The sequence below is a fragment of the Chrysemys picta genome, chromosome 11 (genome assembly GCF_011386835.1).
Source record: "Chrysemys picta bellii isolate R12L10 chromosome 11, ASM1138683v2, whole genome shotgun sequence".
Taxonomy (NCBI): domain Eukaryota; kingdom Metazoa; phylum Chordata; order Testudines; family Emydidae; genus Chrysemys; species Chrysemys picta.
This window is the reverse complement of record NC_088801.1, coordinates 40,161,403-40,185,513: the sequence shown is the minus strand read 5'-3', so window position 1 is coordinate 40,185,513 and position 24,111 is coordinate 40,161,403. Positions and strand designations below refer to the sequence as shown.

The 24,111-nt window shown below is 40.7% G+C and overlaps 1 protein-coding gene and 1 long non-coding RNA gene across 2 annotated transcripts in view; both read right to left on the bottom strand.

Annotated features, from left to right (window-relative positions):
- The window catches only part of RAPGEF4 (Rap guanine nucleotide exchange factor 4), a 299,132-nt gene that overhangs the window by 221,968 nt on the left and 53,053 nt on the right, over window positions 1-24,111 (bottom strand). The gene's annotated exons all lie outside the window — the stretch shown is intronic.
- Window positions 1,057-23,928, bottom strand: LOC112061804 (uncharacterized). The gene is made up of 3 exons (XR_006176948.2): window positions 23,771-23,928; window positions 23,027-23,108; window positions 1,057-5,576 (listed from the first exon to the last, which is right to left on the bottom strand). It is a non-coding gene; the product is annotated as an uncharacterized LOC112061804 (long non-coding RNA).

Sequence of the window (24,111 nt, the reverse complement as noted above, 5' to 3'; positions counted from 1 at the left end):
CCACTCTGCCAGCAGTAAGCTCAGGAATTCAAGAACATTTGGTCTGCAATTCTATTTCCAAACAACATACTGATATATAAGCATTTAAAAGCAAATGCACTAATCTTCACTTCAAGATTCTTCTATTTATTTACATTTCTGTATTGCTAAAAAGATGTGTGTGGTGCACATCCCTACCTGGCTGCAATCACACCTCCCTATGATGATTTATATGTAACTATATTCTCTCCGGTCATGAAAAACTCACTGCAGGGAGGAGATATGTGGAGAATTCTATGTAGAGGACCATCCAGAGCACCCTACAGAAACTCCCAGGAGATGTGCAGAGAGGATGGGGTTCTCAGACTTGTGAGAAAGCAGGGTTCCCCCTCTACAGATGATTTGACATCTTTATGGTCTATTAGGTCCTCAGTATTGCTCTCTGCCCAGCTGTATTCTCCACATCTCTGCTGCTTCTAAATAGTTAAAGTTGCTCCCTTCTGTCCCTCAGCTTCCTCATCTGTAAAATGGATAACTCACATATCTGAGTCAGATGCTGTAATAATTAGTGTTTTCAAACCACTCTGAAGATTAAAAGTCCTAAGTATCTTATATACAATGATGATCTTATGCGCTGCACTACTTTGAAAGTTGTGGGTTTTTTTAATTTCCAATTAGCAAATTCCATTTTAAGAGCCTGTCTAGAAGAAATAGGATTAAGTGTCCAATCCTGTGATGTTCCCCACAGGATATTCAGAACCATAAGCCACTGTGTTACTCCTCTGCCTTAACAAGAGAGAGCTTTGCTGGCACTTGCACCGTGTCAGATCCGTACCACACAGTCTGTCCACCTCACCAACAAACGCCTCAAGATTGCCAGTTCAAACTTTGACTTGCTGGTAACCTACAGTGCACTCTAGTTCGAGTTCCTCAGAGACATTTCTCTGCAGTATCCAGTCCCTGTCACTGGACAGTCACAGAAATTAAATATGCTGCCTCTAAAGAGACAGCACAAACCCTGGCCTGTTAGTTTAGCTGAGGACTCACACTTCACTTTAATGCGCAGCACTGAAGTGGTTTTGTAATAAAAAAGAATAAGTTTATTAAAAGAGAACAGAGATTTAAGTCATATTAAGAAGGAGAAAACAAGACAGTTATGGTTAGAAACTAAACTATACACACTTTCCAGTGACTAAAACTTAATTTTAGCAAGTTACATTCTTTACCTAAGGAGGTTTTTAACTTACATCAAGTTATCGGCAACACCATCCATTCAGGTAGGAGAGTCCCTTTTCCACAGAAATTTGTATCCTAAGTGATGAATAACTAAAATGTCTTTTTACTCTCTCTCTTTATATTATCCGAAGTCCATTGCCTTTGCTTCCAGAACCAGGAAGGCTTCCTGGGGGCTCAGTCTGTGTCCTGCTGTTTCCTCCCCTGCTTGTTAGCTTGATTGCTTTGTTTACCTTGTATGCCAATGTACTTTCATTGTCTTCTTCCAGTAATCAAGCCAGGCAGACAGGGAAATCCACATTCCTTTGTTTAGGGTGGGCTTGATTTATACAGTGCCTCCAAAACACATTTTAAGAACATATTTCCAGCATACATATATAATTATTTATACACAACCCATACAAACATCACACAATGATATTCATGACCAGTATTTCACCATTTACATATGATACATTACAAGATACCTTTGGTATACATATTATGACAGTATTTTGAGGGGTAGTGTCAGGCCTGATATGAGTTACAGTATAGGGGGCCTCCTCCTGTGGGCACTGAGGGGCTGTTATGATCATAGTGTTGATCGCCTTTAACTTTTGCTAAATCCAATCCTGACATTCTTATACAGTAGCAGCTCAGGCAAAACTTGCACTGAACGGATTTGAATGTGACCCTTCACACATCTAAGGGACTATTCAAGGTGCAGAGCTTAAATTCATAACTTTGCTAGACACTACAAATCATGGTCTTAATAAAGACATTGGATTTATGACATATTACAATAATCTGTAATCCACTAACCTTCCTTTTTATCCTATGACTACAGGGGTGTTAATGGGCCACTTCACCTTGAATGGTCCCTTAGAATATGTGCTAACTACTTATTCCAAGCTGCCTGTTTGATCTTGTATTTAGCTCTGACACTCAGAGTACCTTTTCCAGACCTGAGGAAGAGCTCTGTGTAGTTCGAAAGCTTCTCTCTCACACCAAGAGAAGTTACTCCAATAAAAGAGATTGCCTCATCCACCTTGTCTCTGTGTGTGACAAAGGGCTGCAGCTGCGCCATCGTAAACTCTCTAATATAGCCATTCTAAGCCGACAGGAGAGAGCTCTTCCATTGGCTTACCTAACTCCAGCCCCCGCGAGCTCTCCCACTGACATAGCGCTGTCCACACCAGCACTTATGTTGGTGTAACTTATGTCACTCAAAGGGGTGATTTATTCACCCCCCGACTGACATAAGTTATACCACAGTAAGTGCTAGTGTAGACATAGCCAAAATAAGTCTCAGGTCACCCCAAGTGACATCCCCCCAACTCGTATCTGTTTTGAACTATCTGAGACATGGAACTCCCTTACTTGAAACTTTATTTGTGAAAAATGGTGGCCCAATGACACATATACACCCTTTAGCAGGGCTAACATGAGCTAGCAAAACAGGGATGTTTCAGAGGGTGAAGCTGTGGATCCTGCATTTGCAGATAGAGGGAGTTGGTGTGTGTTGTGTTTCTTCCCTGTTTGTATTTTTCTTCACGAAGGTTGTGTGGCTGGGCTACGTGCCCCTGAACTGGCCAGTGAGACAGATCTGTTTATGCCTCAATGAAGGCCTTTGAACAGAACCAGTGTTTCAAATCTCTGAGTGGTTGTTCCCTCTCTGTGAGGGTGGGAACTGAGCATTGAGGCTTAGTCAATTGCCAGGTGAACAGGACTGGCAAACTAGATGAGTTTCAGTGGAGGTTTACAGAGGGCAGACGATTCCTGTTTTAGGTATGTCGCTATACCAAGTAGAAGAGATGGATGGTGAGAGAAAAACTACTGTGACCTGCCTTGGATGTGCTATGTTTTCCTTTCTTCTGGAAGACAGAATAAATTTCTACAAGTTGGTGGCCATACTTGAGGAGAAGTTATGTGGTCTGAAAGCATAAGTTGCAACCTTGTGCAGCATCTGAGAAAATGAATACTTCTTGGACAAAGCAGACTGCAAAGAGTTACAAAGGGATTTCACAAAACTGGGTGACTGGGCAGGGATGTAACCCCATGCTCTGAGCGTCCCTAGCCTCTGTTTGCCAGAAGTTGGGAGTGGACGACAGGGGATGGATCACTTGATTGCCTGTTCTGTTCATTCCCTCTGAAGCACCTGTCATTGGCCACTGTCAGAAGACAGGATACTGGGCAAGATGGACCATTGGTCTGACCCAGTATGGCCGTTATTATGTTCTTAACCAGATATGGAAATCATTATCACAGATACCTCCAGGGGAAAGATCGGCAATAAGAGAATTAGAGAAAGTAGAACCAAAGAAGTGGACAAGCAATTGTGACCAAGAGAGGAAAGAGAGCCAGGAGACATTTAACTCAACAAAAAGTATCAAAACATTTTCAAATACTCAGCAAGTCAGCTATGGAAGAATCTGTCTCTGGAGGAATGGAACAGAAAGCTGCCAGCAACATACCTGATGTGTGTTCTTTCAGTGTGAAATAAGCAGCAGTCAAGAGGTTTTTTTCAGTCATCCTAAGAATGCAGACAATCGACACTAGCGATTACATATTGAGAAGGGTGGACAGAGAATTCAGTAAGGGACACAAGGACAATAGGATGGCATGCTATCTCCCTGAGTTGTAACCACAGAATTAGATAGGTTTATGAAGTTGTCTTGCAAGTCTCCACTGATAGTGATACACATTGGAACCAATGACAGAGTATCACATGGAATACACAGATTATAGAAGACCTCTAGCATCTTGGAATGGAGTGGAAGAAAAGGAAAGTTCACATGGTCTTGTAGATCCTACAGGTCCAATGAGTGAGGGAAGGAAGAAAATACTGGAGGTGAACTGTTGGCTGCACAATTGGTCTGAGACTGAAGGTTTTGATTTTGTGGAACATTGGTCCACATTCCCTTGGGAGAGGTGACTGTACAATTGTATGGGCCTGCATGTCACAGGTAGGGGGCTGACCTTCTTGGCTGGAGACTACCTGGAGCAGCAAGGAAGACATTAAACTACCAGTGCAAGGGGAATTCAAACTTAAGAGGTCATGAGCAAATTGAACTGATATGGCAAAAAACACAAAGAAGAATTTTTCAATTGCTTATATACCAATGCTTTCTAGCTATCAAAAAAGAAGAATTACAAATTCTCATTCTTGCAGCATGGGTTACTTGCTGGTTTTAACTAAAGTAAATGGTGGATTCTGTGTAGCTTGAAGTCTTTAAAAATCAAGATTTGCGAACTTCCGTACCGCAGCCAGAGGTTATGGACCTATTGCAGGAGTAGATTGGTGAGGTTCTGTGGCCAGTGATGTGCAGGAAGTCATACTAGATGATCATTCTGGCCTTAAAGTCTATGAGAAAAATGTTTTTATATAATTAGCATTACAGAAACCTGGTTGAACAATTCACAATTCACCAAATGATTGGTTTTAACCTGTTTAGGAAGAATAGAATGGGTAAAAGAGGTATATGTTGGGTTTTTTTTGGGGGGGGGGGGTAGCACCTTAATTTAAAAACACCATTATCTGTTTTAGAATAATTCAGAACCACAGGGTCTTGAATGTACATGGATCAATGTGCTAATTAATAAAGCCTAGGATAGGGTCTGTTACAGGCCACTAAATCAAACCTGAGAACAATATGAGTTACTCCTTACAGACCAATGCTTAATGTGTTGACAGAAATGGTGCTGTTATGGGGGAATTCAATTTAGGAGACACGCTGGAGGCCTCATGCAGCCACTAATAAAACATCATTCCAGTTATTAGAAATTATAGATAACTTTCTAACACATGAGGTACTGCATACAGCAGGAGGTAGCTCCGTTTTGGGTGTCATTATGACAGGTAATGGTGAATTAATCACTGCACTGGATGTTGGTGGTAGGGGACCAGTGATCATGACCTGATTACATTCAATATAGGCAAACACAGAGAACAGTCCCAACCAGTAATATATATAGACTTGGTTCTACAAGAGGGCTAATCTCCCAAAGCTGAGGAAAATTATGAATGAAATTGATTGGGAGAAAAATTAGACAGAAAAATGTGAATGAAAATTGAGAGTTCTTTAAGAGGAGCTTTTTGGATGTACGAAGAGCTGTGCTTCCACAATCAAGAAAAGTGATCAGAAACTTATGTTGTCATATACTGTCTATCAAAACTCAGCTTCTTATTTAATTAATTAGTAATTAACATTTGTCACAATCACATTAATTTGATGAAGTTTCTAGAAATTTAATCTTACACCGATATTCTTAAAATAATTTTGGCCTTTGGGAGCCACAAATAAAGAATTGGAGTAAGGAACCAACTTTAGCCTCTTGGTAGACGTTTTATTTCCCTCAGAGCCTGCTGGGGGCACCAACACATCCTTAAAAACAAATAATGAAACTGGGTAAATAAAACTAGAGAAACAAACACCAACATTTACATCTGATAAAAATCATACAGTGTACACACTAGACTTAAAAATAAATTTTACACTAATATTTACAGGATTCTTTTTATAATCTTAAATATTCTTCACAATCAAACACTTACAGGCTCGTGTACAAAAATCATTTACGTTATGGTCAGACTAAATGATTAAGGAGTGAGCTGTTTATAGCATAGACAGCCCTGAGGGAAAAGTGTTCTAGCCAAGAAGAACAAAGGTGAGCTGCTGGATAAATACTAAGAAACGCCACAGCTGAGGGCTTCGTTCTGGCTGCCACAAACAGATGGCATTTATTGGTAGCAAACAGACAGTAGAGTGCTGTTGTGCAACACAATCTGCCCTGTAGTAAAACAGCACCCATCAGGTGCTACCTGCTTGTACAAGCAAAGAGAGGAGTCTGAATGAATTAAAACATGTTAGTGATAAGACACCACAAAATAAATGATGCAATAAACACCCATTTTGCTGCACAGAGATTTCCACATAGAATTCCTATTAGTGCTAGAGGAAGTTGTGAACAAATCTACAAGCTTCAAGATACGCTATATCAGGGGTCCCCAACGTGGTGCCCGTGGGCGCCATGGCGCCCGCTGGGGCGTCTAAGTGCACCTGCATGGCCGGTGGACGAGCATCTGCTGAAATGCTGCCGACAAGCAGCGTCATCCAGAGGCGTCGCCGCCAAAATGCCGCCGATTTTCGGCGGCGACGTCTCTGGATGCTGCTGCTTGTCGGCGGCATTTCGGTGGCGACACCTATTGATGTTGTCGCTTGTTGGCGGCATTTTGGCGGATGCTCGTCCACCGCCATGGTCCTCCGTGGCTCGTCGTCTGGCACCCGCCAGACAAAAAAGGTTGGGGACCACTGCGCTATATTGTGTATAGCCAAACTCTTCAGAAATCTTCACTTATTTTCAGTGGTCTCTTATTTTCCTGATGTGAGTTTTTCCATTTCAAGGTCTCTCTTGTCCCCTGAAATTAACAAGATTCATGCTTGACAATAGCTTTTAAATTATCTAAAAATGTCTGTTTTTCCAATGGATTCTTTCATAGTTTAAAGAAGGAAGACAGGGATAAAGTGGACGAGGCAGACTAGAGAAGGCTAGGAGAAAAAGCAAATGAGGAGCAGGCAAAAAAAAGAGGGAGCACTAGACTGGAAAGAAATGGCTGGAACAGACTGCAGAAATTCATTGAATCCTAATATGCACAGTATCTGAATTTCTCAAGGACAAGGCAGAAGTGACTGTAATTTAACAATCATCATACTGATCAAGAAAAAAAAAGCATTATTTTCTTGGCCAAAACAGAGAATGATTATTGTCATGCTGAATGGGGTGGCTCACAGCCGTGAGTGTCTACCTCAGGGCAGACTGTCAAAAACAGATTTCACCAAGCCAGTAACAAATGTGAACTCCTGGATCACAATATCAATCTTACCATGGAATCACAGACAGTCCCATTACACTGGAGAGTCTATCTTGCTACCAGACAAACTGGACTTTGTGATAAATGGTCGCTTACATTAAAAAAAAATAAAAATAAAAAAAAAATAAAGAAAAAAATCACACCACATTCAGGTTGCTCTCAATCCCGAGAGACCAGTCACTTACCCCAAATCAATTGCTACTCTAGATTCTACACCAAAGACGATGCTTGTAGCCAATCCTGTAATAAACTATTTGAAGGTTTATTAACTAGCAATAAGGAGTAAGAGAGCGATTTTAGAGGTTAAAGCAAGCAAAAAATATACACACCAATCAGTTACCCTCTAAATCCTAAGAGTGACAGAGTTGTGGTGATCTGTCTATTCAAGGAGTCTTTCAGGGCAGCCCCTGGAAGCAGCCCCCTTGGGATCTCTGACTTCAGTTTACAGTCTCTGGCCCTTCGGAGTTCAAACAGCCAAAAAGACGCAGTTTCTTCTTCTCCGGGATTTTTATTCTCTTCCCCCCAGAGTTCAAGATGATGGGATGAGTTCACTTGTACGTCTCCTCTTCCTGGGGCGGCAGGGGGAGGGGGGAACTATCAAAGTATTTTGTCCTCTGATGTTCCACAATGGTTTGTCTGGTGTCTATGGGTCTTTTATTGGGCAAGAGATAACACCTCTTGTGGTACACTAGTATTTCACACTTAGTAATGTTTCTCTCCTGACTGGGTTTTACAGTTTCAGAGCAAAACATGTAAATATTATCTTATAACATGGGATACAGATATTATAAGTGAGATTAATGCATGCAGCAACATACAAGCATTTCATAGAGTCTAAACACTAAATACATTCTTTTAAGACTAATACCTATTTTGAGCAAAACTAACATACAGATGACCTGGTCTGGTCTTCAGCTACAAGGTTGTCAGTTCTTAGCTAATGTCTGCAGCCTGGGAATGAGCTGGCATCTGGCCTGCCAGCATCACAGTTATTTCTTAGATATTCACTTAACCTTGTGCCAAAAGTTTGACTCTCAGATGTAGTGGCCAGAGATTCTATTGTGCAAGTCTCTTCATTGCTGTCTTGGCTTTTCAGACATTTGGTAGTTGAAATGGGTAAGGAATGGTGTCCCTAGCCTCTGTTTATCAGAGGGTGGAGATGGATGGCAGGAGAGAGATCACTTGATCATTACCTGTTAGGTTCACTACCTCTGGGGCACCTGGCATTGGCCACTGTTGGTAGACAGGATACTGGGCTAGATGCACCTTTGGCCTGACCCAGCATGGCCATTCTTATGTTCTTATGAAAATGTTCCTGAAAAGTAACTAGAAATGTAAGTGATTAAGTTATAGAGAAGGTTTATTGTGTCATTTTCAACTTTCAGTACTAGCATTGTCTTGTCATAACATAGCCCAGATAGGATACAGTTTTTGCTATTCCTGATTTCTATCATTTTGATGTTAGCAGTCTTACTGAACTGGAAACGTATCTGAAAGTGGAAAAAGGAATACATTTTTTCTGAACTCCTAAGAGCGACTGAGATGACTTAACAACCGAGATGATCCATTTAAACTGAAAATAAGTTGTAATAGATCTTTTGTTATTCCAAAGCTAAATCTTTTGACAAGATTGTCTACAAATAAAGGAGGGAACATTCAACTCCCAACAGGAAAGGCAAAATTCCGTGACATCATGCCACATATTCTGCTATCAACAAGGTATGCCTAAAAATGAGGTCATTTTAGATTAACTATTCTTAGGAAGCCTATCATGAATTACTTTTTGGAGCACTCCAGAGAAAACAGGAAAAAAGAGGAAATGATGAAGACTGAAGGCATAAATAGCGAACCCCATACAATCAGCTTTCACTCTCTGAGATTCCAGCTCCTATGACTGCTTGCGATAATATAGGCTGCCTTATCAAAGTTGCCTAACACTTCACAAGATCCTGTTTTCAGTTGCTTATAACTTTGTCAAACTTCCATCCAGGTTAAATTTTCCATGTCTGGTATCTGCCTCAGGCTGACTTTTGTTGTAAAGTATCAGTCAAAAGAGTTTGGTTGTTTCTACTAATGAGGCTAGAGAAAAATAAAATCTATTTTGCCATTTAAAAATAGTTTGGCAGCCTTTTATTTGAACAGTTCTAACACCCTCATGCTTTGGACAGGGACAGGAAATTTGGCAGGAGGGTAGCCTTTGTGTCAGGGATTTGTCTTTTATTGGTCCTGTGAAAATCTGCCCAAATTTGGCCAAGTTATAAAGCTTTGGGGGGAGGGGGGAGAGGGAATCCCCACAATTCTCACATGCTTAGAGACATATTAGAGATTAGCGCTAAAATCTCTAAGATGCTCTCCTCACTGAGCATGCTCCAGCCTCTCACAGCTTCTTGTGCTGACCAGGCAAGGAAGTTTCCTTGTAATGGTTGCTCACAGCTGCTCAAGGATAGGGTGAGCCAGGCACTGGAACTGAGAGCAGGGAATCTGTCTCTTCTGTGCACCCAATGGCACCCCTCACTGACAACGAGACATCATGGAAGAGGAAGCCTCCGGACTCAAATCCAGAGGAAACAAAATCCAGGCCAGGGGGAAGGAAAAGTAGTAGATGGGGCCAAGGAGTCTGGTGACACAGGGACTGAGGGATCAGGGGAGGAGGAGAGAAGACTGGGATTGGAGTAGGGGGAGGGAGTGGGTTTGACTGGGCAAGGAGACTAAGTCAGAGAGCCACTGGGAATGAGAGCCACTGAAGGATGGGGGAGGGGCACTGGCAGCTTGTTGTGGGGAGGAAGGATGCTGAGATCAGAAAGGGGGAAACTGGGACTAGCTGCACAATGAGAACCAGTGAGATTGGGAGAGAACAGGGGTGTTGGGGAAGGGGAGGAGGGAAACATATCTGACAAGGAGCTTGGAGGTTGAAGGAGAACTGAGTATGGTTGGGCAAAAGACAGGATTCCTGAGTCTCACCATTCCTCTGCTGTAAGCAAATAGGTGTGAAATCCACTGAAAATGTGTCCCGTCTTCCTCTAGTGCTGGTTCACATACAGGATGAGAACCTACTACTGCTATCCATACCCAGAGAGAGGCATAACTATGCTGCTCCAACCCCTAATGCAATCAGCACTAAATCAATCAAGAATTCTTCTTCTGTTGACCTAGCTACTGTCTCTCAGGGAGGTGGATTAAGTACAGTGACTGAAGAAAACCTCCCATCACTGCTATCTACACTAAAGCATTATAGCAGCACAACTGAAGCACTGCAGCTATGCCACTATAGCATTTTAAGTCTAGACACAGCCTCACAGGCATATTTGTAAATTTTCCCAGGCTGATCTGAAACAACCAGTTTAATTCACTGACTACAGTTAATCCCTGTGTTTAGTAAATCAGTTAGTGGTAAATGTGAAACATGTTTTGATAAGAGATGTTTATGTATCCAAAACATTGAAGGATTTTTGCTTAATAAAAATAAACTTTATATTCTGTTGTGTGTATTTAATTCCAGTTACCATCCTAATGCAGCTTGACACAAATCAGGAACAAAAAGTTAATTATCTAGTAAATAAGACTATCAGGTCACTATTTTCTAACATACTAAAAATGTACAATATGAATCTGAAAATTGCTTAAATAAATGTATATAGTTAGTATACCCTTCTATGTAGCAAAAAGATATATCAAATCCAATGTAAAGGCTCTATCTAGTTTTAAATCAACATGTTTTAGTGTTTATATCAACCAATGAGAATGTACCTTTCTTTAGCAAATAACTGAAGTATAAATGAAAAAGTGAATTAAAATTGAGGCTTTCCACTTGGTGATTTAAATCACCTAGATTTAAAGCCAATCCACCCTGCTAACTACTCTGAAAAAAAATCAGGTCCCTGGATGTGTCAGATTGGGTATGCAAAATTAGTGGATACTTTTAATTTTAATCTCTTTGGGCCTTAGCTCCCCATCTGTAAAAATTGGGCTACCTCCTAACCTCCTAGGGTGTAGTGAAAACATGTCTGTGAAGCACTTATATACCACAGTGAGGAGCAACACAAAGAAGCTCATGAGGATGTCAATAATTCTGTCTTCAGAGGCCTTTGAATAGTGTGCAGTGGATAAGGCCTGAGGCCATACCCTGAACAGTAAGGAGGAAAAATATTGAATAGTTGCTCATTCAGTGACTGCCTTCCATTCTGTGTACTGAATGAAACAGGGGTCCTATGGAAAATATAGTATCTAATCATGTAATTAGAGACTATATCATAATGCATATGCACAAAGAAACCAAATTAAGGTTGCACGGGCAACCTTAACACTAGCATTTCCTAACTTTTAAGTGCCTGACTTTGAAACCAGAATAATGTTCTTTCAATATAGTTTTTTGTAAGTAATATAGGACTTAGAGAAAATGCCCAAAATACATATATATGCTTTCCTTTGTAACACAGATCCTTGTAATGTTAGCAGTCTATTAACTAGCTTTACCAGAATACAGATTCTAAATCTGATTTTTGTAATATTTATGTTATTCTGTTAGGGCCTTTTTAACATAGTAAAATAAGTGCTACAGAATGAATTTACTGGCTGTTTAATTATGGTGTAGATGTTCATGCTCAGGGGGAGCCCAAGCCCTGGGGCCCTGCCACCTCACAGGGTCCTAGATCCCAGCTCCAGCTCAAGCCTGAACATCTACACCACCATTAAACAGACCCTTAGCCTGAGCCCCATGACCCCGAGTCAGCTGGCACAGGCCAGCCGCAGGTTTTTAATTTCAGTGTAGACATACCCTCGGGGTCTTCTGGGAGGAATAGAGGGGAGCAGTTTTAGTTTTCAGCTGAGGTTCCTGCTGATTGAAGCTCCTGAGCAAGTATACGGAATGAACACATTCTCTTGGACCAGCCACGCCCCCTTCCTGGCCAACACCACCCAGTTTTGGAGACAGATTGGATCCCTGTAGGTTGTCTTTCCCTAGCAGCATCTCTTCCTGTTGAAGATGTAAGTCCATAAAGGTGGCGGCATCAGTTAATCTTCTTTAGCAGAGAAACCAGGACAAGGTATGAATTGCAGCCTCTATGCTTCCAGGATCCTTTAAAAAAAATTATTTAAACTGAAGCTAAACCAGGAACCCTGTACATCAGTTAAAAGTTTCAGGCTACCTCATAAAGGTGTGTACTGGACAGGTGTGGGGTTGAGGCCTCTAGGAGAGAAGGCTATGATGATAACACAACATTAATTACTACTATATTGATTCATAGTAAAAATATTTTAACAGGTGTTATAAAATGATCAAAAAAATAATTCCTGTCATACACCTAGAAATACATTCACTGCTCTTTAAATACTGCTTATCCATGGAAAAGAAGGGATGTGAAAAGAAACTATTTACATGTGCTGTAACTTTGCATTTTCTATATGGGAATATGCAAACAGTCCTTTCAAGGGGCAAAATGCACTGACCTGTGATCCCTGTTAACACTTTGCTCGCCCGACAGCTGGCATTAGTAGTTTGGAAATTGGGTCTCACTTCTGGATTGAAGGCCCATTTCTTTGAAGTGCTCAGTGCCTCAAAAGAGATGCTGACCTGGCTCAGCATGTTGCAGATTCAGACCCAGATAAAATTATACAGCTCCACACTCAACAACTAACCTACATTTGCAGTTTGACTTTCACCTGAAAAATGTTGGGTTTAGTTTTTGTTTCAGGTTTTTTTTACCCGTCTTTTTTTTATATATATATATTTTTTTAAAGGAAACAAATCAAGCTAAATTTCTAAACCAAACACTTTTTGGCTGGAACTGTTCACCTCCTATGCTACATTTTTTGGCAAATAAACTATTCAACTAAAAGAATGTCACCCAGCTGTATATTATAAACCCACCTGAACGCCCTGTCTAGCTTTGGTTGGTTGGTTGGTTACATTAGGAGTACAATTCAGTTTATTTTATGCTTGAAAGTTGTAATAAGTTTACACACTTTAAAAAAAAAAAAAAAAAAAAACCAAGCTGCTCAGACAGCACCACACATCAGCAGCAGGGGGTAGAGTGAACAGCAGAACCTTTGTAACCACTTCTACCTCCAGACAAGAAACTGCTCCTTCAAGCAGTAGCAAGATAAAGAAGATTGGAGAGGGGGAAAAGCCTCTTTTGCCTGAATCTCTAATTACAGGAGGATGGAGGGTAGAGTGGCACAAAGTCAGCATAGTTCCAGAAGGAAAGAGAAGTTGTGCCGCCTAAGAGGGTGTGAAACAACATTCACTGCTGTCATCTTTTGCCCTTTTTATTACGTAATATGAAGGAACCACGTGGGGATGGTGGGTTTCAGATCACCATGTTTAATATATATGCACAATATGCCAGATCAGCTACAAATGCACATTGCTGCTCTGACTGGTTTGTAAAATAGAACACAATGAGCACTATCACAAGCTATTTAAAGGGATACAACTATTCATATACAGAGGGAGGGGGAGCAACTTATTGCAAAACCTGGGGTGCTATATGACTCCTTAGCTGTGTCAATCCATTTGCATTGCTTCAGCCTGGTGTTAAGGGCCAAATCCTAGTCCCACAAAAGGCAATGAGGCTTTTGCCATTGAATTCAGTGGGAGCACATTAATGGAGCTAAATGTGGAGCTTTAGTGGGGCTGAATTGATGAAGAAGGGCCTTGTGTAGTCCCTCAACACAGGGGTGAGTTTCACCAACACACACACAATATTAATTACAATGCTTAAAGTTGTGGAGAAAGGGATATGGAGCTTTCTGCAATCTTGCACACTGGGGTGGTGGGAAAAATACGATGCTCTCTCTCTCTCTCCTTCTTCCTGCACTCCCTCCCCAGTACAAAAATCACCAGCATGGAGTTTACCAGTTTGCAGGGTATGGGGAACTGAATGTTAATACTCCAATTACATGGAGCTTTCACACTTGCAACATTTAAAATGCAAATTCAGATTAAGTGACACTGATCTAATTTATTCTTAGTTTTTAATTATTTCAGATGCACAATTTTAAAGAATGACATTTTTCTGCAGAAGATTTTATGCCATAACAGACACCTCACTTATAAGACAATATACTAAAGGGATTTGACACCAATAATATGTTTCTGCACTTCATTTGTCTTAAATTTGTTGTGCAAGAAGCTTACCAGATTTGTATTTGTTCTCCTAATGCTTTTGCCAAATCTTTTTGTGCTACATCGGAGTCTAAAGATTTAAATTCTTGCCTTTTTGTTTTACATGTTTTGATTATTCTAGCTCCAGTTTTAAGGGGAACTACTCATGCATCTCCTTGGGCAAAAAATCCTGCTTTGTGCACTGCAGTTGGGAAAAAAAAAAAAAAAGCTTTTAATATCTCTCATAAGTTAATGTGAATTAGTTTTGAGGGAAAATAGCCAACAGACCTTACATGTCTGGTGCTGCTTTGTAGAAAGTTGAGAAAAATAATATACTGCTCTAAGTTTTTAGCTGTTTGATACACCTCTACCCCGATATAATGCTGTCCTCGGGAGCCAAAAAATCTTATTGCGTTATAGGTGAAACCGCGTTCTATCAAACTTGCTTTGATCCACCGGAGCGCTGCTTTACCGCGTTATATCCAAATTTGTGTTATATCGGGTCACGTTATATCGTGGTAGAGGTGTATTTCAATTAAATAAATAGAACTCCATTATTCATTTGAACCATCCTATGCCTGTGACATTGCAGACTGAGCACTTCCTACATTAGCCTACCAAATTACCATAAAAAACAATTTTCTAGTGAACTACAGAGTCACCTATGAACATATGCCACGTTCCACGCTTTTATTCCCCACTTGGTGAATGTAATTAAATTCTGCCTCCCGCATGGTAGATACAGAAATAGATCATTTAAAAGGTGAACCGCACAACTTCCTATAAAACAAAAATAAAAAGACTGTTTAAAATCCCTAATCAGTGACAGAATGAGCATGTTGAAATGTGAATGGTGAAAGTTACAAAAATCCACTTCAGAACAAAATATTTGAATACCTCCACTTATTAAGTCAGGCTTTTACATTTCTGCTACAAAATGGCAAGTGATAGACTGGCAGAATTAGATTTTTATTATCCATTACTAGACAAGTGAAACTGAAAAACAGCTTTTGTTGTGGATGAAACAGTACTATGGACCCTGAAGCCAATGAACCCTGGCTCTCTTGAGATAATAGATGTATCTGGCTACCATCCAATGGGATTAAATGGGACCAGCTAACCACAAAGGAACGACCACAAAAAAAAAAAAAGATGCTTTTAAAAATAAATCTACAATGCTGCAAACAGTGTGGAACAGTTTGCATGATCAGGGCCTAAATTTGAGGGGGAGAGGGGGAATGTCCTGCTAAAAATTGTATGGTACTATGGAAAAATATTCATATTCTGGATTATTTTAAACCAGATACTGTTAATCTACCTAACACTGTTTCCATTCTCAGTTAAGACATGGTATTTTACAAGGAAGACAGAATATGTCTAATATCTAAGGGCCCCAGTCCTGAAAATACTTATGAGCATCATTACTCACTTGAGTAGTTTCACTAAAGTAAATGGAATTACTCAGATGAGTAATTTATGCATATGCTTATGTCTTTGCAGGATCAGGGCCTTAATTTCTATTTTTCTGATTTCTTTTCCAGTTTGTTATTTTGATTTCTCTAAAAAAACTTTAAAAGCCCCCAAAACAAAACAGCAACAACAACAGGGAGGAGCTGGAGGGATTTAGCTCTCCTCCCATTATTATTATTAATTTTACTAGGGCCAGAGCTATTAAGGATCATGGATGAATAATTAACTTTTGTCTAGAACACCAAAAATATCTTGGTAAAAATAAAAGATTGTACATTTGGTGAAATCAGTAAGTAACAATATTTTATCTACTATGGGGGGAAAGTTCACTTAATTTACAAAGGCCCCCAATCCCGCAAAGATATAAACATGTTTAGCTTTCAGCAGATGAGTAGTGTCACTGGGACCACTCATGTTCTTAAACACTTACTAAAGTCTTTGCAGATTTGGGGCATTAAAACAGATCATCAGTTACAAACTCTTTTGTGAAAAGCTCATCTTCCTATCTCCAGAGCCTAACCACAATCTCTTTCTGACCAAGATTGTCAGTTCTCAGATTGAGCAATGAAAGAAAAATTAAGCTCTCTTTAGTTAAACTGAGCAAAATGATGCAGTGAAATGTTATTAATAGTCCACCTAACATTCTGAAATGTAAACAGGCACATTAATAATTTTCTATTTAAAACTGCCAAAATACTTGGGACAGTCATGTTTGGGAGCAACATACTGATTCATGGCTGCAAATGTCAGTTAGATTACTTTCTTTGCACACTTCAAGGTAGAGATGATTATGTGGCTGCTACAGTACCTCCAGTACTGGTTTAGGATTAATTTAGCTTCACTGAGACAAGAGTTACTGTATTTATTATCAAAGGCATTTCTAATATAGCCATCACAATGATACATTGCATCAAATGCAAAATCAAGGGTTATGCACTAGGTTTGTCTACAGAAGACCCTACTTTTCACCAATTGTTGATTTAGTTGTTGTAACTTAAGAGGTGTTTGTTTTATTTCTCTTCCATCATTGCAAGATGTTAGGATGTTCTTTAGCCTTTATTATTGGGTAAAGTCTTATACAAACAATTGGACCTTGATTTTTATAATCATAGAATATCTGGGTTGGAAGGGACCTCAGGAGGTCATGTGGTTTAACCCCCTGTTAAAAGCAGGGTTAATCCCCAGACAGATTTTTTGCCCCAGATCCCTAAATGGCGCCCTCAAGGATTGAACCCACACCCCTAGATTTAGCAGGTCAATGCTCAAACCACCAAGCTATTGTAGGAGCTGGATGTGTTAATGTACTATGAGAATTAATGTATGATTTAATTTCATCCTGTCAGCCACCTTTTTTGAATAGCAGAAAGGAATGACAGACCAGAACAATCCTTATGACTGATTATGGTCACCCTTTTGTTTTAGGATAAGTTATAATGTCTACTATAGTATCCTATATGTATTACAAATTAGGCACTCTAGTTAAATATACATTTATTTGTTTTAAGGTTTTAGTAAGTAAGAGACAGGATCGTGTATTGTATCCATGTTAAGGAGATTAGAGGAATGTCTAGGGCCTGAAGCCCAAATGTAAATTGTAGGCTTGATTTACAATGTATTCTGCTGAATATACAATACTGCTATCTGTATACCTTTGAAGGTTTCTGTAAGAGATTGTTTATGTGAATGAGGAATGCATGCATCAGGAAAAGATAAGGTGTGAAAGCCATCACAAATGTCCAGATGTGAGAGACTTGGAAAGACCAGGAGACAGTCAGAAAACATCCATTGTATCCGATGCTAAACATGTTAGCAGCATTGACCACCTCAGAGGTGAGGCAGGCACCCCCGAAGGCGAGACAAGAAATAGGAGATAACGATGGAAAGCTGGACAATAACTATCAAATGATAACACCACTTAAGGACTAATGATTACAGGACGACATTGCAAAATGCATGGACTCAAATGGGAATTTACAACTGTAAAGCTGGGGTGTTTTGCCATGGAACTCTGGGTTCAGTCCTGCAAAGCCTCGGAGCATCGGATCGCAACTGACGAGAGCCCAGCTCCACACTCGTGCTCAATCTAACTGGCCATTAGATTGACTCGAGCTACACCAGACTGTAACTATAAACATCACTGCAGGACTATATTATATAAATAAATGTGTGTGTGTGATTGAAAAGCATATGCTAACTGTTGAATTTTCAATAAATGCTGCGTATTTTCCTTCCTCTATAAAGATCCCAGAGTAACAGCTGTGTTAGTCTGTATCCGCAAAAAGAAGAACAGGAGTGCCACAAGTACTCCTGTTCTTCTTTTTATAAAGATCCCGTGTGCTTTGTATGAGCATAACATTTTCCCTCCCCCCCCCAAGCTGTCAGTCATGAGACCATTCTGCTCCCCTGTTGGAAGGAGCTCCCCCAGTGGTGACCCTCCTCCAAGAACATTCTGACCTAGCTACCCTAGCTCATTAAGGGCTTTAAATTTAGGACCATGACTTTGAAATTAATCTGGAAACTAATGGAGAGTCAGTGGCATGCCTGGGACATCCGTGTCATATGTTCTCAAAGGTCCCTCTTGCCCAGAGGAACGGCCATTGCTCAGAGAGTTTCTATGTGCATAACCTTCCCCGAGAGCCCCAGAAGAGGGGAGGATATAGCTTTAAACAGTAATTGTAATTGTGGGACAAGTGGGCCATTTCCTTGATCTGTGTCTAGGGTGACCAGACAGCAAACGTGAAAAATTGGGACAGGGGTGGGGGGTAATAGGAGCCTATATAAGGAAAAGACCCAGAAATTGGGACTGTCCCTATAAAATCGGGACATCTGGTCACCCTATCTGTGTCCCACCTTGTTAAATTTGAATATCAATATTCTTGTTTAAATATCCTTTAAATTTTTTCTAGAGAATTAAATGCTGGTGAAGGGGGATGGATTGAAATCCTTTAAGCCTGAAATCCTCTATTTATCCACAATATGGCAAAGGCAGCAAAAATGCAGGTTTCCCCAACTGTGATGCCAAGATGCCTCAACACTGAGCAGCAGGGACCACCTAATAGGGGTTTCATCTTCATCTTTGGTCTTAGGCCTCTCTGCTAACCCTGACCAATAAGGGCACCATTCAATGCCATTAGTGATGCTGATTTATATCATTCATAGTGTTTGTATAAATAAGGCAGAAACCGGGGAATACCCAGACTAACCTCTTGCCTGGGTACTCCCCAGAATTAAAAAGCTGAAAGAATTTAGCTTCTTTCTCCCAAGGGAAAACAATAGCAAGAAAACATGCTCAAACCTGCACCTTTCAGGTACACTACATCTCCTATAAAATGTATATATTAGAAGAGGATTCCTTTGGGATCCCTTTACATGCTTATATACAGCACGATCTGCCTCTCCACACATATACTTTCCTTTCCTGACCATATAGGTTTAAGCTCTTCAGACTATAATAGCGATGACTCACCATACCATTCATTGGTTTACCTACTCCCCTCAGATCTGATGGGCTCATAGTTAGATGAATTGCCCAGGGTGAGGATTCACTTTGTAGAATGATACAATACAAAGGTTCCCAAACTGTGGTCTGCAGAGCACTTGCATGTGTTCCCCAGCACTGACTGGTCATATAATGCTGTATCCTGCATCTTATTTCCAATTGCAGACAGCGTGCCCTAAATTGAGCAGGTAACACAGCTGCTAACCTGCATTAAAATCAAGCTAAAAATAAATCAAAAATACATTCAAAGCAACCCTAATATTGCTTTCTCATGTAAGCAATTGCTGCAGGTGCCACAAGGATAGTATGGGACTACAAATGTGAGAGGATGGTTTCTGCATTAAAATGTAGTCAACATTTTGAGAACCCAGCTACATTTATTTTGTCTCATTCGCAGACTTTTTTTGCTATAATACATTCCCAGCTTATGGCACAGCAACTGTGAATCATGGAGGCCCTTTAACTAGCAGCACATCCCCATTTTTTATCCAGCAGAGTATGCTTTAGGTTGCCTGACTGATTTTTAAATCCAGAACGCTTTACTTAAGCATCAGGCTTGTTTATCTTGGTTTCGTTAGATTAACTCTTCTCAGTAAGTTTCAAAATAAATCCAACTTTTATTGTTTCATCCATTTTTGCAGTTGAGGGACCTGAGCAAAACTACAAACTTCATCCTACAAAAACCTGACTGTGGTAAAAGAAAGGGGAGGGAGCTCTCACCATTCCAAACTGATTGTTGTTGGAACCTGGCTAGTCCAAGCAGGGGTCATAACTTAAGGTTTCACTTTTCCCTCCAATTCCAAGCATCATAACTCTTCATAAATGTTAGTCATGCAGTATCCTTGTGAATGCTGCTCTTACCCATGCCACTGAAAGGCAAGCAAGTTTCTGTGCAGTATAGCAGCTTTTTGTGCTCAAACAGCAGATGTGTCCATACTGCCAAGCCACTTTGTGCGCAGAAACTCCTCCATTGTAGCACTGCAAAAAAACCCACCTTGACGAGAGTCATGAGGCTATTTGCGCAGAGGTTCCAGTGCTCTATTGCCAGTGTAGACACTGGATTACTTTCTGCACTGTAATTGGCCTCCAGAGCTGTCCCTTAATGTCCTTCAAGTGACCGCTCTGCTCATTGTTTTGAACTTGGCTGCCCTGGAGACATGCACCCCTCCCCTTTCAAAGCACGGTTTCTGACCGCTGTTGCATGCTGTGCTGACCTGCTCCAGGCACATAGCAAACCATTAATGTGGAATGCTCATGCTGTTGAACACAGAGGGGTGTGTGTGTGAGATTGCTGTGCAGAGAGCCAGGGGCTGATGTCCGGGTTGGGCCCCCCCCCCGCCTCAGGACTGGTTACTTCCTGCCACTGTCTGAACTTACAAGACAGCATGCGGACACACACTCTGTCCCCAGAAACACACCGTGTCTCTCCTCCCCCCTCCATACACACACACACTCCCTGTCACACACTCTCCCCCTCCCCTGCTTCAGTTGAAAAGCAGCTAGCAATGTAGTAGGATGCCCATGGAACAATGGGATTGGAAAATCTGCCCCATGAGGCATTGCAAACCCTTCCCAAAGCACCCTGCAGCCAGTTGCACAGTTACCACAATGCATTGCTGTCTTTGTCGTTGCAAAAGCTGCTAATATGGATACACTCCAGCATCACAAGGAGCACAGTGTGGACACGCAACAGCGGTTTAATTCCAGCGTTTTAATAAAAGTGGTATAACTTGTGGCCCAGAAACTTGCCAGTGTAGACAAACCCTGCTGGTAAATTGGGGAGTTAAGTGGTGGTGATAAAAAAGTAGTGAAAATAGTAATCATCTCCTGATACTAACACTGGCACCTGGTCTTCTTTCCTAGTCAGAGGAACAAAGTACTGGTGTTTGCCCTTCAACATTGTTTCACATGTGACAGGCCACTGTAGTAAGAGCAGGGGAAGTGGGTCAGCCAGGGAACTTCTTTTAATTAACCAAATGTACAGGATTGTTCAGTAATGACACTGTCTTTGCAATGCAGTTCTTCATTTTCATTTGTGAATATATGATGTGCATGTATTGGACAATACTTGAGCTTATAAGATTACGTACGAAAGCACATTTATAGCTCTGAGGAGCAGAAGCTGAAATATTTTAGTGAAGACTGTCACCAACTAAACAAACTGTATCCAAGCAGCATGAAAACATCACTTTGGTTATTCATGACTTCGAAACGTCTGTATTTTTTAACGGAAGTGTCTAGCAAAGTACGGGAGGCCAAGTAAATCTAATCTACATTATATTACACATCAAATTAAAAAGAGAGCCAATTTGAAATCAGTTCATCTCAGCCACAAAATGTAGTACAACTAAACTAAAAAAAATTAGTAAAACTAGTAAGATCTCAGGGTGGATCCAGATGTTAGGTTTTCATAGCCAAAAATAGCTTCATGGAAGTCAATATGGGGTAAATAAAAGATTTCACAGTGAAATTTATTTTTTGAGAAATTGAAAGTGATTGTTTATCGAGAGGCCACGTATAATGGGCTCATGTGCAACTTCTCGGTGTTTCTGTTCCACTAATCTAGACTCTCAACTGCACAGCCACCTGTCTCTCACTAAGTCATCACTTAGAATCGATAGAGATCATCCAGAATTTCTCTTGTATTTCCTTTGGTGGTGGGCAGGATTTGACTCCCCACCATCTGCCTATGTTCCAGTAGTGATATCTGGAGAGGTTGGGACCATAGATTCCTGAGGGTGCTGCCATGTGTCATCACCTCCCCCCACTGACAGTTGTGCCAAAGCCACAGAATGCAGGATACCATGGTCAGCTACCAATTGTCCAATTTTGGCCTGGATATCTGCCTTGACTTTAGGTGAGTATGCCATGCACAGTGACTGTTCTGTAGCTCATTCTCCTTACAGACCCTGAAGAGTGGGGTCTCTAAGGTCAGATGGATAGGGGAGGAATGCAGCAGAGCCACCACCCCACTTGGGGGTCTTTTATGGTATTTTGCAGCACATGACAGACAGCGGGCAATTTTTTTCCTCTTGTAGGCATGATGTAACACTCTTTAGTTTATACACCCCTGACTTGTAAGTGAGTTCTTGAAACACTTAGCTTTTTCCACACCTTTAGACTATGAAAAGGTGTATTGTTGTGTTGTAGCTGTGTCGGTCCCAGGATATTAGAGAAACATGGGGTGAGTGAAGTAATATCTTTTACTAGATCAACTTCTATTGGAGAGAGAGACATGCTCTTGAGCTTACGCAGAGTTCTTCATCAGGTCTCAGAACTCTGTGTAAGCTCGCAATCTTGTCTCTCTCACCAGCAGAAGCTGGTCCAATACAAGTTAGTACCTCACCCACCTTGTCTCTCCAATAACACTGTATTTATACTACAATTCTTTGGAGCAAAGAGCAAATCATATGGAATTTTATGCCAACTGAAAGAATGCATTAATAGTTGAAATGCCATACAGCAGCCTGTTGGCTTAGGGATCATAAGCTATATTCCCTAAAGCCTGTGCAGAGTACAGGTTAGAGAACATCAAAGATATTGTAATGTAAATGCTACAGGGTTACAGCTTTCTATTTTTATAATATTAGCATAAATGTAAGCACACAGAACGGCATCTGAGAAGCAAGAAAAGATTCTGTTCTACCTTACACTATACTAGTTTTAATGTGGCAAAATATAAATGTATACATCTAGGAACAAAAAATATAGACCATGCTTGCAGGATAAAGGACTCTATCCTGGGAAGCAGTGACTCTGAAAAGGATTTGGAGTTTGAAGTGGATACTCAGCTAAACATGAGCTCTCAGAGCAACCGTGGCCAAAAGGGCTAATGTGATCCTTGGATGCCTAAACAAGGGAATCTCAAATAGGAAGAGAGAAGTTATTTTACCTGTATATCTGTGGCTGGTGTGATCACCGCTGGAATCACTATCCAGTTCTGATGTCCACAATTCAAGGAGGATATTAATAAACTGGAGAGGGTTCAGAGAAGAGCCACAAGAGTGATTAAAGGATTAGAAAACATGCCTTATAGTGATAATCTCAAAGAGCTCAATTTATTTAGCTTAACAAAGAGGAAGTTAAGGGATAAATTGATCAGACTCTATAAGTACCTATACGGGGAAGAAGTATTTAATAACAGACTTCAGTTCAGTAGAGAAAAGTATAACACAATCCAATGGGTGGAAGTTAAACTAAAACAAATTCAAAAATCTTCCCAAATCCCCTCTTCTGGCCTTCTAACGCCCCCCCCCCCCCAAACTTCCCCAAGCTTATAATCAGAAGCAAGCTCCCCATAGATCAGGACACACCAATTCATTGCACCTGTAGTTTGATTATAGCCAAAAAAGTGTCAGTACTGCATTTCTGTTCTAAAATCCCACTGAATTTTGTTAGACAGAGAGAGCTTCAGCAAGAGCAAACGCTAAATAAGGTTCTTCTTGGCTGAGCTCACAGAGGGGACCTGCCAACAAGATAAGAAGCTTTCAGAGTTGTTTTAAATGGTGCAAATGCAAAAAATAAAAGGATTTTAAGCATAGAGCTATCCCCAAACCCTCACTCTTCCCCCTTGGGAACAGCTCAAGAGATTTTCTGAAGTTTGACTCTAGGCCAATAAATCTTCTTTCCCTCCTACCTCATCCTACAGCGGCACTAGAGAGTTCTTCTGGCCTTTCATAGGAATAACTCCCTCAGACAGAAGATTCTTTGCAACCCTGCAAATAGAACCAGGCTGGAGTACCTTTCTGAAGGGGTGGAAAGTAACAGAGATCACCTTTCTGAGGCCTGGAACACCTAAAGAAATTACAAAGAAATGCAAGTATCAGAGGGGTGGCCATGCTAGTCTGTATCCACAAAAACGAGGGGTCCGGTGGCACCTTAAAGACTAACAGATTTATTTGGGCATAAACTTTTGTGGGTAAAAACCCACTTCTTCAGATGCATGGAGTGAAAATTACAGATGCAGGTTGCGCCACT